This window comes from Etheostoma spectabile, chromosome 16 (genome assembly GCF_008692095.1).
Source record: "Etheostoma spectabile isolate EspeVRDwgs_2016 chromosome 16, UIUC_Espe_1.0, whole genome shotgun sequence".
Classification (NCBI taxonomy): Eukaryota; Metazoa; Chordata; class Actinopteri; order Perciformes; family Percidae; genus Etheostoma; species Etheostoma spectabile.
In genome coordinates this window covers 3,744,261-3,764,683 of record NC_045748.1, presented here as the reverse complement: position 1 = coordinate 3,764,683, position 20,423 = coordinate 3,744,261, and the positions used below count along the sequence as shown (strand labels likewise).

General features: G+C 38.5%; 1 long non-coding RNA gene across 1 annotated transcript in view; it reads right to left on the bottom strand.

Annotated features, from left to right (window-relative positions):
• Nucleotides 1-4,881: 4,881 nt before the first annotated feature.
• Nucleotides 4,882-20,423, bottom strand: part of LOC116704107 (uncharacterized) — a 15,817-nt gene continuing 275 nt past the window's right edge. Inside the window, exons 2-3 of the long non-coding RNA XR_004335593.1 lie at nt 9,572-9,575; nt 4,882-4,894 (exon numbers count right to left, since the gene is read on the bottom strand). This is a non-coding gene — a long non-coding RNA (uncharacterized LOC116704107). The remainder of the gene's footprint in view (nt 4,895-9,571; nt 9,576-20,423) is intronic.

Genomic DNA, 20,423 nt, shown 5'->3' with positions numbered 1-20,423 from the left:
TATAAAAAAGCTTGTAAAACATCAACCCTGTTGTCTACAGTCAAGATTTGAACATTTTTTTCGGGACAAACTGGGTTATTAGAATATTTGGGTGGCAGTGAGGTCACTTGCATGTTAAAAATGGTTGTAGGGCCTTTAAAGAACACAATACATAGTGATAGCAAGGTGTGAATTTTCTTTTTTTTAATGTGCAGTCTTTTTAGTATAAAGTATATACTAAATGCACAGGTCAAGGTTTTTACTGATGGCTGGAAGGAGGTGATTCACCCTGTGTTACTTTAACAAACTTTTACAATTTACAATTGCTGGATGCCAAGGTAAATTGTGATCATAACCCCCCCCCACCCCAGATGGGAAACAAGCTACACGTTTCACCAACACGTTTCACTAACACAGACATAATAAAGCCCATAGTTTCATAGTTTCATTCATATTGCATGTAGTAACTTCTCTCCATCACATTGATGTCAATATTTAATTTGACACAAGTAAGGGCGACAGGGGTCCATTCTCACTAATTGTTTTACAAAATCTTTGTCTTCTTGTAATTTGGAGGGTGAGTCCGTGGGCAACCCCATGCACAGCTAAGTGTCACTCATTACAGGCCAATTTACAAGCTATAAAAAAAACCTTCTCATATCCACTTCAATGGGCTCTTGTAATCTCTCAGTCTTAGGTGTTCAGCCCTGTTTTCACATCAGCAATAATATGCCACTTCATGACTATCAAGAGAACAATTTGCAAACTGCACCTTCATCACACTGGTGCCTGTACATGAGACACTGTTTTAAAATCAACAAAAAAGTTGTCCAGGTTCATATTTCCACAGTAGGTTTTTGTATCCATGTGTGTTTTTTAGCTTTCAAAATGTCCTTTATCAGAATCAGAATCAGAAATACTTTGTTGATCCCTAAAGGGAAATTTATGACAGAAAAAGCTGTTCATGAGTTAGACTTCTTGTCCTGCAGCGGGCATCTGTGTTTGAAGGATGACCATTGTCAGTGTGCAGTCTCTTCAATATCTGTTTTAGAAAGTTTATACTTTGCCAAGCTGAGGCCTTTTACAGGCATTTCAAGTCAAAAATGTTGTTTGATGGCAACAGCATTGTTTAGAAAGTCAGCTAATAACCTAAAATTGATGTGTTGTGTCTTCATGGTTTTGTATTGTGTTGGATGCTTTGTACTCCTGGTTGCAAATTAAATTGCTGTCCTTGTGACAACAAAGGCACAGGCAGGTGCAGGATTTTGATTATCTTTGAAATGGCTCCTACAGCAGGGGCTTATAGGGCTGCTCCTGGAAACTTGTTTTGATGGCAAAACAAACAGTAGCTGTCTTGGAATAGGTTTATATATTTCGAGTCTATTTTAAAGCTCCCGCAAACTTGGTTCAAACTCTTAAGCATTTCTTTACAACTTAAAAAAATCAGGGAAATAAGCAAACATCTATGTGAAAATTAAGAGTAAATATCATTGGTGTTATTCAATAAGACACTAAATCTCAGCTATTCTATCATCACAATTGTGTGGATTCAGATTCAACAGTCCTGGCAACATGAGCAACCCTGCAATAACATTTGGTTTTTATGCTGCTAAACTCTGATTGGTGAGAAAAGCAATAAATCAAAGACATGTGGTGTCAATGTAGAAGTGTTTTCAGTATTGTTAATACAATACTCACATGCACAAACACATGTGCACAAATGTATTTTTAGTTAATACAATACATTTTTTTACAGAATGAGGACAGACATCTCCAACATTGAATGTTGATTTCTTCACGACCAGTATGAAATGATTACAGCAACCAATAACATTGTTAATGTACTCATAGAAATGTTGATTAAGTCAAAAGTACTAACATGTCTCAACCTATTTATGTTCAAAATGTGTCATCTGTGATGTTAGTTACTTACTGACTGTTTTATCGGTGGTTCTCATCAGTGTGTCATTTATTTTATTCATTTTATTTTATCATTTTATTCAATATTTCATTAATGTATTCATTCATTGTATTGGGCAGTCAATCCACTCCATCAGCTATCCCCAAAACTACCATACCTTAAATTCCATACCCCAGTTACATAATACATAGGTCTAAAAGTAGCAAGTCAAATAAATTGCAATTCACAATAATGAATCAAATGTCTAAATTGGTAATTTGATTATAAATAATTTCACAATCCCAATTAACCAACAGTGGCTGTAATTACCCTTGGCTTTGCTGAACAATTCTGAATTGTACCTTCCCTGATAATTTAAAGCTATAATGGTGTGTAATTACCTGAAATAACAATTCTATTAAATCAACCACTTAACTGAGTTGTTCACCCTAACTATGCCGGTAATAACAGGTGGGATAGATGCTTTTAGTTTGGTCCCCTGCTATGAATGTGACGCTACCTGCATATTACAATAGCGGGTAATCAGGACTATTTTTTTTCTTTATAACATGGAGGACTTTTATATACTGTACACCCTCCATGAAGTGAAAAAGAGAACTGCAATAGCTCTTTCCAGCCATAAGTTTATCATAATAAGGAGACATAGTGTGAATATGGTGCACAGGCTATGAATGCGATAACATAAAACATTAGGTCAGGGAGTTTATCTACTGTACACATGTTAATGCTATCAGCCTTTTGGGCAACAGAAAGGAAAATAATCATCTTCCACACTGTTTCAAATATCCGATTTTTTTTAGATTGCAGGCTTATATTGTAGTCATATGTTTTGTTTATAGAATGCATTAACAGAAATCCCATAATTACAATCATGGATAACAATTCCAGCTCATAATCTCGGGGGTTAGAATAAATTAAAAAAAGATAAAACACTTAGAAATTCCAGGAATGCTCAACAGGAACACACAATGAATTGATTAAAGTAGAGGGATTTCTACTCTAACTGCTTTAAATGACAGGAGACATTGTTTGTCTTTCATTACCATAATGACTCAAACAATTTTAATCTTTGGACATAACATTCAAATCTCTGCGTGTATTTTGTTCGGGCTTCAAAGTGTGTGTTTGTGTGTGTGTGTGTCTGAGGGGCTGGAATTTCAGTAAAAGGGGCTTTCATCAGTGAAAGCAGCGAAACGTCCACTGTATTTATATGAACATTTTTACAATTATGAAAATCCTAAATAATGATCAAAATCAAAATAATGATTTAGGGTCTTAACATTCAAATGCTAACACATGTTCTAAGTCGTTAAATACGCTTAACATGCTAGGCCTTCTACTTTAATGATGTGAAACTGTTTTAATCAACATTTCAATGTAAAAAAGAAAAGAAAAAACTTAACTTAAACTTTAGTTTATTAAAAAAACAGCATTCCTGTTACCAGAAAAAAGATACAACACGCTCAAATACTACTAACTATTGAGGGCAGGTTATTTTAAATTGATAAATATGTAAAACTCCTTTCTCCAAAGATCTATAATAAAAAAAAAGTCTGACAACACAAATGGCATGCGCCACCGAGATGAGTTATTGGAATATTTCCGCGCCCTAAATCAGAGGTAAGCAGCAGCACATCTTCATCGCAATTTCATGATGTATATTTCATTGAGGAAAGTAACCGTGTGAGCTATGTTTGCCAACTCTGAGAAAAATCTTAAGTGCAAGGATGAAAGAAACACAACACAGAAGAGTTGGGGAGTGATGTTGCAAGAGGAGGAAGAGACAGCCTCCACCATTCTGAGCTGTATAGTGTCAGACACTAATGCCTCTGGATAGAAACTCTACTCTAGGGTATTAACTCAAACATGGACGACTAATGCCACGGGATAAAGCGTTCAGCCTCACTTACAGGGGCACAGGCACTCCCAAAGGATCATAGGGCCTGGGCGCCAAGCATTAAATTACCACAGCCTTGCCTGTGTGCCTGTGCCAAGGGACAGACCGGAGGAAGACGTGCAAAGCTCGAGCCAGTATCTACAGCCTGGAGACTTTTGATATGAAGATATGTAGTATGGGCAAGGTGCCAATACAAATATATACTAGAGGAAATAGATTGAGTTTGCTGTGCAGATCTGAGACTAAGCCAGTTAATCACCAACTTAATGTTTACACATATAACCAAATAATCAGGTGGGCGACAATGAGCAGTGTCCATTTTTTTGCCTTTAAAACCCCATATCAGTATGTTTAGCAAGTTTTAGCTCCTTCATTACAAAACATGTGCACATCTAGTTTTTTAATGATGAAAGCTAATGCTTTTTATATGTTTCTTGCTGTCAACATGTCACATGAAAAGGCCAAAACCAACAATGTGTTATTCCATCTCTCAACACATCCCACGCATGTACCCACTCCGTGGCGCTCAAGTCAGTTGATTCTAACTGAAGTTGTAAATCTTTAGAAATGTGTCACTGATGTATAGTTTCTTTAGCGTTCAATGGAAAAAGAAGCTGCACAACTCTGATTGGGGATCTAACAAGTGCTCTTCAGTGGGGCAGGTAAAAGTACAAAAAACAAGATCCAAGTAAGTCTTGCTAGATTTTAACTGTTGCAGACAACCGTGGAGAAAAAAACCCAAGGCACTCAGAAACCCTCATGAAGAACTAGAGTCGATACACGTTGGTCGGTTAGATTGCCTAATTGCCTTGGTTCTTTTTTTCTTCCTAGGTTTAGGGTTAGGGTTGTCTGCACCACTTAATATCAAACAAGATGTGGATCCTGTTCTCTGTACATAGTTTTGATGTCTGAAAAAGGCTCAGTAATTCCACATAGCAGGTGAGAACTGTAGCGTTCAAGAATCTGTCCCAAACATGTATACATTATACATACTGTAAATATCTGGCAACCAGCAGGCAAAGCAAATGGAAAATGCATTCACATGTTTAAACATTTTTAAAATCAAATCAATCACTAGATTTGAGTCACTGGTCATCCTTATTAATGAGACGTTTCTTCTCTGCTGCGTGTCCTGGTAGATAAAACTCACAGCTACATCATGAAATCATTCATGATTTGTCTGAGCTACTGGCTTTAATTCGGCCCAAATCTGATAATATTTTATCGCAGAGTCCTTTTAGATCAGTCCCCACTGCCTGCTAGTCGTCATGCGTGTGATTTCATCATTAGGGTTCAAACCGCGAAGCGGTAGAACCCTTCTATGTTTGTCTGTTTTAATTATAATTATTTGTTGTCTGCCGCGCCGGCTCGAATTCCTGTGAGCTGGAATGAGCTAGAAACATGAACCTCGGGGGAATAACTGGAAATGGTGTGCATGTGCTTCTATAGAAATATGAACCCAATCGGCCACATGGGGGCGCTGTAATTGAGGCTTCAAAATGCAAACTTTGAAAGGACACATCCCCCACACCGTAAGTCCAATTGACTTGAAATTTCTCACACCGGTGCATCTTAATGTGCTCTATAAAAAAGCCTTAAGGACCATATTTCCGCCATTTTGAATTTTTTTTAAAACACATTTTTGAGATCTCCTCCAATTGCCATCAAATTTTCATACAAATATGAAATAAAAAACGTAAAGAAAAAAACACTTGAAAGAGCCTGTCTTCATCATTTGAGCAGGTACCCTTCAGTAATATATATATTTACGTTCAAGTAACAAAGCCCTGTAGTGTCTATAGTAATTATAACGGGAGCAAAGGAGGCCGTGAGGTGATGTTTTTTTAGAGTTACAAAGTTGGCGTAGAAAGAAGGTAAGGGTGGGTGGAGGGATGGGTCAACACAATGTCTGACTTTAACACAAGAGACTATTTGTTTCCTGTTTTCTTGTTATAAATGACAGCTTCAAGCATAAATTAGGTCTTAACTCAGCCACAAAAAATAAATGTAAAAACACATTGTGTTGGACTGCCCTCCAGAACAACACACATACGCCTTTTTTGATTGGATGGCTCTACTGTGACTCCTGGCAAGGTGTTGCCAATCACCAACCAAACCTTTACCAATTACCAATTAAATCCTTTTACTCATCTTAAACTGTTATAGTGTATGTTTGGTTTGATTAAGCCACAAGATAACTTGGTTAAGGTTTTTTCTTGGAATAAGAATCTGGTCAGGCAACACTTAACACACGTAACAGATCAAGATCAAGGGTCAGCTACAAATCATCTTCTTGTGCAAGAGTTTTTATAGAATGTTGTCTCAATCTTACAATAAGGTGGTGGTCATATTGTATTAGTTGTACCTTCCTTTCCATCCATCCAACCATCCGATTTGTTTTGACAGAAATGATCAAATGAATCCAATTAACCATTTCTAAATAAAAGATTCAGCCGCCTCTCTTTAAGCCAGATGAACGTGTTCTTTGGTTTATTGTGAGAAATTGAGAATTATTGGCAAACACTGAGACCTTGGAGAAAATACTAATTATTATGGCGCACGTTGTTTTGTTTCTGTACACCTTATCATCAAAGGATTGCAAAAACAAAGATTAAAACACAGAAATCCCTGTGCAATGTTGGTATGATATTAGTTTTTCCAGGTCATCTTTTGTCTATGAAGGAGAACTGATGTCAGCAAAACTTGTCGTTCGTGTTTCACTGTATTTCTGTCAAACCAAAAGGGAGTTGGGTTGGGAACCGGAGGGTTGCTTAAGTCCCCATACGGACCAAGGTATGGTGGTGGACTGGTAGCTGGAGAGGTGCCAGTTCACCTCCTGTACACTGCCAAGGTGCGCTTGAGCAAGGCACCAAACACCCAACTAATCGGGCAGCTTTCCATGGGCAACCCCCCCACTCTGACATCTCTCCGTTAGTGCATGTATAGGTACTGAGCATGTGTGTGTGATTCAGGCCTGTGTGTGATGTGTATAATAATAACAACATATTGAAAACATTGTAATTTCCTTTGCAGTATTATTAAGGTATGCATTATTATTATTATTATTATTATTATTATTATTATTATTATGCCAAACAGTAACAGACAGTAATGTATTGGTCAAAAGTCAATTTTCGGATGACTCTCATGTTTTCCATTGTAACACAGGCTCCAGTTTTCAGTTGCAGTTGCACACAGTGCTCAACTCAAAGTAAGGTTTATTTTGTCTTAAGGACAAACGTTCACTGGTTTCACAGTTCTCTATCCCAAAGAATGTATTCTGTCATCATTGGTATCTTCAGGGGACATTACACTACACCTGTAGTCTTGAAAGGTTTAGTCGTAGTCCTCTCTTATTCTCCATGGTCATGCTTCCACTTGGATTTTCACTACCATACTTACATTTTTTATTATTAAGCTGACAACACAGTTATGTGCACCTATAAAACATCAAGGCTCCAGCAGACTCACAACTCAAAAAAACTGCACCTCAGATAAAAAAAAATGAAAGGATGTCAAAGAGTTTCTTGCAACTATGAAGGCCAAATCAAAAATAGTTCTTTTTGAAGCAACCAACTCCATTTAATTGATTCGGCACAAATTTATTTCTGCCAAAGTAAAAGCCAGTAGCAATTAATGTAAGTGAAAGCGATCTAAGCTTTGATGTTTTGTTAAATTGGGGTTGTTCCATGCTGTTTCTTTCAACTGTGGAATATTCGTTGACTGTTTTTCATCAAAATAAATCTGACAAAGGTCATTGAGGTTTTGCTTTCCTCTCCCACAGACGACTACAACTCCTATTCCTGCCTTAGTTCTGCAAAATGCAGCAAGGAACAGAACCACGTCCAGCACTTTACAAGATTTTTTTATTTATTTTTTTGCCTTTATTTGACAATTTATAGTAGAGATAAGCAAACACTCTAGCTAAGAAGCAAGGACAAAGGCCTGCAACGAAAGTCCTATATAGCTGGCTACATAGGACTTTCATCCCTAATTGAACTGATACATTGTGTGTATATGTAGTGTGCTTTGTAGACCACTATACATGCATCTGTTGTTGTTGTTGGGTCTTCTCTAAAGCTACATCAGGGTTGATTTTAAATTTCACCAGTTCAACACATTAAGTCTACTAGGAGTGTTGTGAAGTCTGACAAAATATACCCCTGACAAGAGACTTCAAAGCCTGGAGGCATGCAGTCTGAATGCCATTTGTCAGGCATGGAGGGTCTGAAGTAAGACACTTGAGTTGCATTACGGGAAATACAGGATCCAGCATTTTTGGAGCATGACTTTTTGGCACTTCTGGGACTCTGCGTCTTTTGCCTCCTTGTTAAAAAAAAAAAAACCCTGTCTTTTGAATTTCCGGAAGTCTAGCACTACATCTTCCCCCTCAGGGTCCATACAAATTATACACTGTAGGTGCTGCCCATCAGTTCTTTTACTGTAATGAGTGATATGGTCCTTTCCATAATCAGTGAATGGGGCCTTTTCTGTATTTCCCTGCTTGAGTGATGACAGTGTCAATAACTGTTTTATGATCAATACTGACACCTTTTTAATTCCAAAACAGAACTTTACAGCCACAAATATTAGAGCAGGCAGTCAGCTGTCTCTCTCTTTGTTGCTGTTGTTGTCTCTTTCTCTCTGTCTTCTGTCTGTGGTGGCGTGTCTTTCTGCCAAAAACTGCATGCAAAGGCATAGTGGCTGACAATTGGCTTCATTAAACAAATTTAAAACCAGATTCTGCGCAGATTAACTGAATAAAATGATCTGTGTGAAGATTGTAATAAATACATAACACAACTTGATGGAAAAATACTTCCAGAGCTGTTTGCTTCTGGAGAGCTGTGATTTTGTCCATCTCTATGGTTTTTCCAAGTTGGCTGTTGCCAGGTTACAAAGCTGCGATAAAGACAGCAATTGAGATTTAAAGATGGCCTCCTCTCAAGTAAAAACTATTCTAAATACATGTCCATGGATTTGAAGCCAATTATCATGGACTGACAGAGCAGAAGGGATGTAATACAAGGTGAAACTGCAAAGTGCACCCAAGGGTTATTTTCTGTCTCTAATGGAAAAAAATATATAACTTCAGGAAGCTGACAAACCCATACCACACACGTCCAACAGACTTTTTTTTTTAACGGATGCAGCAGCGGTTTGGATATCTCAGATAGAAAGAGACAGGATGACTGGGGAAAACTGTGCCTATATGTGGCGGTGTCTGTTTCTCTTCCTGTGCCTGATCGCTGTGAGAATTCAAGACAGCCAAAATCACCATAAACCTAGCTGTTTTATTTTTAAATGTGTTTATTTTGGTAAAATATCTGGCTGCACTGTGGTCTTCCTATATGGGATTGTCTGCCTGGCTTGACACATGTGCTCAAGTGTCGCGCGAGAAAGAGGAGATGCCGAAACTATTGCTGTAGCGCGGGGGCCTACATGGCCCTACACGCACCTACAAGGGTCAACACGGATGTACAAGAGCCTTTACGCCCCTACATGATCCTACACTGCCCTACACGGCCCTTCAAGGGTCCACACGGATGAACAAGGGCCTACACGGCCCTATAAGGGTCTACACGGATGAACAAGGGCCTACATGGCCCAACACAGCCCTACAAGGGTCTACACGGATGTGCAAGGGCCTACACGGCCCTAAACTGCCCTACAAGGGCCTACACGGATGAACAAGGGCCTACACAGCCCTAAACTGCCCTACATGGCCCTCCAAGGGCTTACACGGATGTACAAGGGCCTACACGTGCCTTCACACACCTACAAGGGCCTACACGGATGCACAAGGGCCTACACGGCCCTACAAGGGCCTACGAGGACACTATGCGCCCGGTGTGGCTGGACAGATTGGATAACATGGGCGCCGGAAAAAAAATAGCTGCACTATGCTACAATACGCAACGCTTACAGATGCGGTGTGATCAAATGATGATTGGAATTGTGATAGTGAAACATTAATGCTACTTGAGAAACACATTGTATTGCACTCTCAATATTATCTTTCCACATCACTGCCTGATATCTGCAACAGCTCTCATCATATTTATTTTTGCACAAAAATATGAACAGCCAAAGCAGTTTTGTTTATGCAGGGTATGCTTTAGAAAGTTGATACTGACTTTCTTAAACAAAACATTAGTATGAAATCATTTACATAATAACGGCATTTTCTTTGTTTTAACTCAAACCTTTTTTTTCTTGCCCTGGAGGGTTCACTTGAACAAAATAACCTAACTTTTAACCTAATTTTCCCAACTGCTTTTGTAGTGTTGGGCCTATCATAGTTACGCAGTCACTTCCCTGACATTGTGTCTATCAAGACCTCCTCTGTGATGTGGAGATTCACATACTGAAAGTGACACTTTAATGCCACTTGACAAGCCTTTCCATTTGCTCTCTCATTGTTATGCGCCCCCTCCACCTCAACCTGTGGCTGCTGTGTGAGATGGCCATCATCAGCAGCCTGAGATTGGTTATAGTGTTCTCGCTAGAGTGAAGGAGAGTTACAAAGAGCCTGTGTGCACAATAATTCTGTGAAAGGATTCACGTGTGTTCACCACATCCCATCTTAACACTTCAGCCGAGCTATTTCAGGAGGCAGGAGAACTGTGGAAATATGCTTTAACCAAGCATTGGTTGTCCATTTCTGTATGTGAGCCACTAACGTTGAAAATAAAAAATGCCCCCAGAAAGCATCTTCCTTTGAGCAGGTTTGTTTGGGAATGAGAAATAAGAGATCACAGGAAATCAGAATGTTTTCATATCAGTGGTCTGATGTCTTGTGTTTGACTGTTATCATAAAGAGGGAAAACAGTGATAATGTGCTATAATCTATTGTTACAGCGATGTTAAGGAAATGAGAAAAAGAAAATAATTGAATATGTATTAAATGTGTGTACTGTAAACCAGGAGCCTGTAGAGCTAAAATAGATAGTTTATGACTGTTGAATTTATATTTTCATTTATTATTATAATACTTTTTATTACTGCTTTAAAATGTCAATTTCACGCTAAATTATCTCTCGACACAAACACACACACACACACACAAATAACATCCCAAACATTTCATACATGTAGGATATAAAATATAGAATTACTCCTCTGTTGATAATGAGGATTCTGCACTCATTCGATTTCCCTGCGTCAATTGAAAGTGTTAGAGAAAATCTATCTACTTTTAGAAGCAGTACGGTTAAAGTGTGAACGCACATAGGTATATTGTATAAATATGCTGTATGGATACTATGAATAGATGGATTTAAAACAAATGTATACAATGTATTAGCCTAAGTGCTTAAATCACTTTGACTTTAGCTCAGTAGATAAAGCATAGGTTTTCCACACCACAAAACCCCAGCTCTAATTCCAAGTGAGTCGATTTAACACCACAATTTTTCATGCATGCTGGATTCCCCCCAAAACATGTAGCCTTCCGCTCCTTTAAACAGCTGCAGCCTAATTCTTTAATGTGCACACCAGTGGTGGTGCTGGACAGGAAAGACATGCCAGTTTGTAAAATAACCACCTACTGAGGGATACTATTATGGAAATGAATACTTGTCAAGAATGACTGGGTACACCTAATCTCTGTCTGTCTGTCTGTCTGTCTGTCTGTCTGTCTGTGTGCTCTTGTTATTGCAGCATTACTTGCACACATTATTAAAACAATTTTAGCCTCAAGCCAAATTCCCTAAATATGGAAAAAAGTTATTTTCCATTACACAAAGGTGATGACACCTGTTACCTAAACTATCAGCCTACGCTCCTGGAGTCTTATTTCTATACGTGGCATGTGCGCAAAACAGGGCTGAAAATGTGCACACACCACTTCCTATGGAAAGGGTTGTGATTTCAGAAAAAAAGACTTGAAGCACCTCACGCACCTTTTTTCACTCCATATCATCCGTGTTGTCGTGAAAAATGAATTCAGCAGTATTGTTTGCGCTTCTACTGAGTGATACTTGTTCCATAAACACCTTGCAAAATCCAACTCAAATGTTAAATATAATTTTTTTCCTAAAATTGAATCGGCGCTGTCTCACCATCACATTGTCCGCTACAGAGCTCAGGAGGAAGAGATGGCCCGACTCCATGGAATACAAGATGGCATCCAATACCTATTAGGATTCAATCAGACAACGGCAGAACAGTGAATAACTACATATCTATGTTTAATACTGTGCATATATCATCACATGTCAAAGTCTGGAAATACAGCCGTTAATGTCCTAGTTATCCAAACACATGTCCTAACTACTCTGGGGGCAACCGGCTGTTTCCAAAGGGAACATGTCCGACAGTCAAGTATTTTATATACATATTATGTACAAGCTTAAACTTTTTTTTAATTAAGAACTGTTTAGATATAACATATATCTGTTAAAATGTTATTAAATAGGTCTGGTATATATCGAAGCTGTCCCAGAGTGGCGTAATGGCTGCCATTATGGACAGTATTATTAATAAAGATAGTCTATAGATCAGGTTTGCTTACACTGTGCGAGAACTGGACAAAATTATAATTCAACTGGCAGCAATTCCCAGGCGTCCGAGATGTTTTTTCTTTTTTCCCCGCCAGTCGTCATGATTGGGCTCAACAAAAGATCAACAGCATGCCAGGATCATGAACATACTGATCAGCATTCATGGGGTGCTCTGCATTGACAATTTATGGTTAAAAATGGGCGTGTACAGGGTGGGATAAGAGGCTGATTCGCATATGCACACTTGTGGGTAATCTGTGATTTACGTTGTTTCATAAATCTGAATTTTTTGGGCATACACTATTTTTTTAATTCTTGATCCTACAACTCAAAAGGTACGTGCCTATCTGGGGAGAGATAATGTGCTTCAGCCACAGCAGGTTTAAAACCTGGTCAGAGTGCAACAACGCCTACAACAGCTGTTGGGTTAAAGGTCCCATTTTGTAAGGAGTGAGATTTCCATTTTTCTATTATGAAGCAGGTGCTACACAAATACTGGAAATTTTTCAAAATGCTTAATCCACAGAGGAATGCAGACAGCCTGTATTCATAATCTGTCCCTTTAAACAAATCATCAGGAATTCCATTTGGTTACGATATCAGAGCTATGCTAGGTCCAGGAAGAAAAATGCTGCCAAAGTGCTGTTACTGTCATTCCTCGACTGCAATGACAATGCAGAGAGTACTGAAGATACATGCACAAAAATAACTGACCAATCAGAACAGACTGGGCTTTTACATGAGGGGGGACTTAAAGAGACAGGCGCTAAAATGGATCGTTTTATACAGGTAGATTCAGACCGATCGTATGAGAAAAAAAAATTTTTTTGAACATTAAAGCATGTAAAATGTTATAGTAGAAGCTCCAAATATAAACATGAACCTGAATATGAGCATGCTCAGGGAGCTTATAAAAAGACTTACAAATCTGCCCAATGCTTTTTCAGTTAGTCAATTAAATCAATTTGGTCTGCTATGATCATTGGTTCAAATCATATTTTTCTGATATTTGTAATTAGAATTGTTACTAGCATTGATTGCTTTAAATCTATCTATCTATCTATCTATCTATCTATCTATCTATCTGTTACAACCCTTAAGTTTTATGCCTAGGGGAAGCTAGGAAGTAACACAAATCATAAACTCACACTAACAAAGGGGAGACTAACACGTCAAAGTACCATAAAAAATATCCTTTATTACACAAAATAAATATATGTATATTCTTATTTATTTATGGCAACACGACTGATAAAACAAGAGCATCCATCCATCCATCTCTTTTCAACATATTTGTCCTCTCATTTCAGTCCATTAATATGAATATCTCACAGATTGTTGAGAAGGATCATGAAAAAATAAAAAAAAGTGATATTACTGTCACAAAAAAATGTGTGAATACATATTCTGTGTTTGAAATAATGGGGTCTGATAATTCATTTCTGTATTGTTGTTGTAACGCATGATAGATCGCTGTTTCTGTTATAAACGTAATGCGTGTCCGCTGAGATACACTGTATAATCTGATTCTTTTTTATAGATTGGTATACTCAAGCGGAACTGTTCTAAAGAACCATGTCAGAGTCTTCTCAAATGGTTTGGACATTTAAGATTGATCTTTTTTCCCTCTCTAGCCGGCAGTGGAAGAGGGTCGGCTCTAACTGCGTGACATAAGGGGGTGTGCACACTGGAAACACCCAGTGGAGCACAATACAATCTGATGCAAGGTGGCGCCCTACCTTGTCAGGCAGAGTGTAGCCAGAATGAGTCATGACACAGACAGGTTCTCTTTCTGAAGGCCCGGGCCTTTCTTGTCTTCCCAGCACAGCCGTTTGGGTTACTGCATAAATCACCTCTAAGTCGCCTTAAGTCCAAATCCTCATGAGCTTTGAATGGCGTCTAGCAGTAGGACTGTGGGATTTCGGAAAATTGAATTTTAGTTCTGCGGATTTACTTATTGTTGGGGGTAATCATTCACGGATTTGGCTTGGTCTCAGTTGCTTTTTTTTATTTGCAGTAGAGATAAAAGACTTGTATTATGTGCATGCCATTAGAGGGTTATAATGGGCCACTGAAGGCAGGTTTCACAAATTGAATGTGACTTGTATAATGCTTTTCATTCATTCAATTCATGCAATAAGCAGTGTGGATGATCGTCAGTGATAGTCATTTGATTTGAATAATTCCAAGGGTAATTTTTTTTATTCCTTAAATAAAAGAATGAACCAGGACAGTAGTAATAATGTTTTCTGAAATGCGGTGTAAGAAGTGCTTGGAAGTCATCTGATGAGCCATTTATAACCTAAAATTATGATTTATTATGTCATCAAACACCTACACAACAAGACATGCAATGATGGCATTTCTTTCTCTGCACTACAGCACACTGTCAGGAAAACAAATTGCTATTAACATAATAATTCAGTGAACTGTCATACTGGAGACATGGGGGATGTGTTGGCATGTATTTGTCCATTGGCTGGTGCATGCCCATTGGCGAGGCCTTTACACTGACTGGGGCAGGGCAGCCATCAATAATTCAATGGGTGTGCCAGCACAAAGGTAAACAATGGCTGTAATTAGGGGAGGTTTGCACTGTGGACAGGGAGAGTAATGAAAGGGCAGTCATTTCCACTGGTGCCCAGAGACAAGGGATGTTTTACAGTGACGGAAGCACTGCCAAACTAAGCATAGCCATACTGACTATATATGTGTGTGTGTGAGAGAGAGAGATATTGACGTTGCTTATGTGTGTCTATAAAGCAACAGTTCATATTCTACATCAGGGTTTTTGTAGGGTATACACACAAAGATTAAGTATTGATTTTCAGTACAGTAAACCTTCAATACCATGTACACTTAATGTTTCTATAATGGTTTGAATATTTCAAACACAACCTTAGTGATTTGAGTCACACAGATCCTTGCATTTCTGTGAATTCAGCAATTCAGTACTTCTAAGCTATTGTTCAGATAAAAAAGAAATAATTCATTTTCCATTCATTTATTTTTCACATCCCATTTATATCCAGATGCAATGCTTCATTATCCAGAAAATGTTGCACTACAATGCTGTTGTCTTTCCATTTTACATCTTGTGTTCTTATAGTATGTTTTTTTTTTTTATTTTGAAACTAACCAATTTTAAAGAACAGATATAAACAACAACCTTCATGGTAGAGTTTGATATACATGTAAGGTGACCATGCGGTAAACTTGTACTTTGTTTTTCACAGCACATTGTATATTTTACTGGGAGAACAACAATGTAATGCATATGAGCAGTGGTGGCCTAAAGGTTAGAGAAGCGAGCTTGTGACCGACAGGATAACATCTGGGTGGGGAAAGTGAACGAGCAGCGCTTGTCCCTCGCTCATTACCACCACGTAGGTGCCCTTAACCCCAGAAGCCATTAACCCTCAGTGGGCAGATCGGACTGTGGTTGCACCGGGCAGCTTCCAGGTATGAATGTGTGACTTTAAGAAGGTGATCAGTGTGTTCCTGCAAAAGGGAACCTTCCCCGTAAAAAATAAAGGTTAAAAAAAATAATAATAATAAAGTCAGCTGTTCACCCATAATCATTATGGTTAATTATAATCCACATACAAAAACACATATTAAGCCACGTGTTGGTCTTCAACAAGTGTTCCAGTGTTTTCAAGAATAACATAAATAAAGCATAGCATCCTTTATTTAAACAGCAGAGGTAATAGTCAATTCATTGTATTTGCTTTTGAGTTTAATAGAGTCTTCCAGCCGGCTGTTTGTACCACACAAGTATATTTGTAAAAGTAATGTTTATTTCACAAATTCATGTAGTAAAGTTGTGTTTATCTAAAACAACTTGTATGGTTTAATAATATTAGGATGAGGTATAGCTAACTACAAATGAATTTGATCGCAAAAGTTGGATTTGCCATCATCACTTGACCTTTACAATGTTTTGTACATTGTGAACGCTATTTCTTCGCCCCTTTACAGTTAAATGGGAACTTTATACTGTACGTATACCATTCACATATTTCTCTGACAAACTTCCCTGCTGTTGTTTACAGTACATGAAAGCAGACATTGATTTTTTTGGTCACCTCACTTTTTCTTTCTTCACCTGTTTTGTTGTTGTTCTTCTTCTTTGTTAGACTCGCTGTCAATCTCCTGGGATTCAATCCCATGTGTCCATGTCCCTGTGTGGTTTCTAAAGGCAGTGTGCTTAACCATTCAACTATCTTTAGTGCTGAGGAACACACACACACACACACACACACACACACACACACACACACACACACACACACACACACACACACACACACACACACACACACACACACACACACACACACACACACACACACACACACACAGCTATACAGCCTGATAGAGAAAGATGAACAGAATGAAAGAGGTAGATGCAGAAGAATTCACCTTTTCGGTAGAGAACTCAGCATTCAGAACACTTTGTCCTCGTTTAAAAATAAAAAAAAAAGGTTTATTTCACACAGACGCTGATTCTTATTTGCCCTGCTCATTCAGTCAGCAAGTACATCATCCACATGACCTTGTCTCTTTTCACTAAGACTTTCATCAAACTGAAAACATGGCTGACCAAGCAACAACGTCAAGCTGCTCAGCTCCCTTCCCTCCAGCAGAAATGTTTGCCTTCTGGGTGTTTAAGTGATAGAAGAAAAATAGTAAAAAAGTAAAAACAAATAAATTTACTGGTAGCATTAACAAGAAATTGTGTTAATACTGTCACTATGAACATTAAATATGTTTAGTAAAGAGCACATGCAAAGAGTTTAAGTGTAAGAATGCAGACTAAAATAATGTAGAAAATGTGGCCTAAGATTCTGGAACAGTAGGATCCACATGAGGTTCTCATCTGAATGTAAATTTAATCGGTTTCTGTGAGTCCTGGTGCAGAAAATCTTGATAGCTCAGCTGGTTAGTAAGTAGGTTAGGTGCAAAGAAAGAGACAAATCTCAACTTCAGCTTCCAACTAAAAAAAAAAAAAATCACCTCAAACTTTCATTTTGCAGGTATGTGTTCGGTGTAATTCCACTTCCACTTCCATTTAAGCACTTCCCTGTGCTTAAATGGCCCCAGGCCCCTTTCTAAAAAAAAGCTAAAATCCTTTCAGGAGAAAACGATTGTAACATCCTTTTTTCACAAATGTATTGTAGAAGATTGAAAGTGTCTTCATAGGCCAAAGGCTTTGGAGTCATGGTGAGCTCCATGTTTCATTTAACCCTCCTGTTGTCATCGGGTCAAACTTGACCTTTTACAAAAAACTTTCTATATCAGAACTATGGCAATAGAACGTTGAAAAAAGTGACAAATGTTGGGGGAAAAAGCTGAAAAAACGCAGGAAAAAAATCGACATGAACTATTAGTTTTTCAAACGCAGTTAAAAGAAGGTGACAAAACCTTTTTTTAAAGTGACAAAAAAAATGAATGAATAAACGACAGAAAACTTGCTTAAAAATTGACAAAAACACCATTTAAAAAAAATACCAGAAAAGTGACCAAATTTGGGGGTAAAAGCAACAACAACATTGCAATTAAATCGACAAAAACATTGAGAAAAGTGTAAAAATCGAACAACAACATTTTGAAATTTAGACCCAGAAAAACACAAAGTTGCACGGCCGAAGGGAAGACAACACAAAGGGTTAAAGTATTTTCCGACAACCACTGATTCCCTCTGGTGAGTTTGATGCAAGACAATGATTTAAGTGATGTTTCCCTCATAAAACAGAACCTAACCTTACACAACCGCCTGAGGATTATGCATCCATTCACATCTGCCAATTTCTTGTTATCTAACGCCTCCTGTTGTTCCTCTTGGTCATGTAAGGATCATTGGCTTTACAGCGATGACGCATAGCATGCGTAGTCATGGTGACCACCATGAACTTGTGTGACCTTGCATTGAAGATTATTTGTATTGCTTGTATTATCAGTCTCATTCAGTCAAACTGCCACTGATTCGGATGTTTCTGTTTCCATTTCCTCTCTTTTATGTGTCTGAGTGTCAGTACACATCTTTTCCTCTCTCAAACTATAAACAAAGTCTTGATGTTGGAGTGTGCATTAGTTCACCTGCAGAAAAATATTAGTGGTGCATATATGGAATTAATAATTACTTGCATTATTTAATTTAAAGCTTGATTTGTCATCAAAATAGATGCTGCAAACGTACATGTTTAAGAACATCATGGTGTACTTGGCTAAACTGTGTAATAGATGATGATGAGTGGGATTGCCCTTAAACCTTTTGATTTGCAACAAATATAAAGAGTTGCAATATAATATTCTGCATCGGGTCTGCATCTCACCATATACTTATAGTATAAGTATACAAATGGGGCCTCACCTAAGTGTTCCAAATGTAAATCTCATGTGGGTACCAGGCTGCATTGTTTGTGGGAATGCAACCAAATACTAGTGTTTTGGAAGGCAGTATGCACAGATGTAAGTACAGCAATAGGTCAGCAGGTATCAGTAGAACCACTTCTATGCTTGCTTGGGAAGGTTCCTGTCACTCTCAAACAAATGGAGATGTGATTCAGTCACTTTTAATGTTAGCCATGAAGGCCATAATGATCCGGTGGGTCGGTGATGACCTTCATACTGTTTCCATGTGGAGATCTCTTTTTTCAGAGGCTGTGGCTTTGGAATGAACTTCGACACTACATCAAGAAAAGGACTCATATTTTTCTGCATAAGAGAAAAAGGCCACTGGAACTTTTGGGAATGGACTATAATCTGGACTTGAATGGATAGATAATATGATATGATATATGAAAATTGTCACATATCTTTCTGTTTACGATACATACCAGTCTTGTGGCACTGATGGTTGTTTTTAGTTTAAAAAAAATGCAAGAGTTAATATCAAGTGGCGATTACAATCTGCTGCAGATTGATACAAAAAAATAGAAAATTCACTCTATTAAACGTACATTAACTCAGTTAAGATGTCTCATAATACGCTTCATCTTTCCCTCAATCTGAAATGCTTCTATAACTGCTTAATTTATGCTCGGTATTTTAGTACCTCTAGAACAGTCCAGGCTTCTTCCCCTTCAGCAACATGGACAGCAACATTAATGCCAGCACACGCTCCCAAGTCTAAGAATAAAATTCCATTTAACTAACTACAGTAGATGAGTGGTGTTGATTGGTCCTTGATCAAGCTGTGTTTACCCAAGCATGGCTAGTGAGTTTATCAGTCTAATCCCTGGGCCTGAGATATGCTGGTCCCCCCCCCTTAAAACACACAACTGAGACAGAAACCGCCTCTTGAATAAAAATCTGGATGAGAAAACCCAAGCGATGATGGCATTATGTAGAGATGTGATTCCAAGCCCAAACCCGACTGTAGTGTTTTGTTTGTGTGTTGCCGTGCTTCCTGCTTGTGTGTGATCCTCTTCAGGTGTGTTGCATTGCTGGTGACATCACTCCCACAGCTGAAGACGTCCAGTTGCAATTAAGCAGAAGCTTCAAGTGATTTTTAATTTCCGGGACAGTTCTGGTGCCGCCGGAAATTCCTCCGGATGTCGCTCATTTCGGCTGTATGTCTGTCACCAGCTTGCTTTGTATTGGCATTTTAAACTGGTGGATTCATGGGGACCATGGTTAACTGCTCCTCAGATCTCTGCAGGGTAAATCCAGACATCTAGCTAGACTATCTGTCCAATCTGAGTTTTATGTTGCCTACTTAAACAACCTTTGAGAGTACACATGTTCCACCAAAACAAATTCCTTCCAGAGGCTATTTTGCAGATGTGTCGTTGCTCAAGACGGTTGTGAATGGTTCAAAGAAATGCCAATAAACCAGAGTAAACCATCTTTTTCCTATCCCGGAATGCTGTGTGGACTAGCCAGACCCTGAAGGTTTGGCAATGTGAGACTAGCTGAAGCCATAGTGACACAGTGTGAGTTGGAGAGCGCCACAGTCAAGCCAGTGAACCAGAGAAACAGCTGTTCCGTTTAACAGTGTGCCCAATGGCTGTGTGGAAGCAAATGTGGGAGTTACTGTGTGACGCAAAACTGTCACTGTGATTGTATGAGCGACCCCTTTTTGTGTTGTCTTTGTTTAAAGACTTAGCTGTTCTGT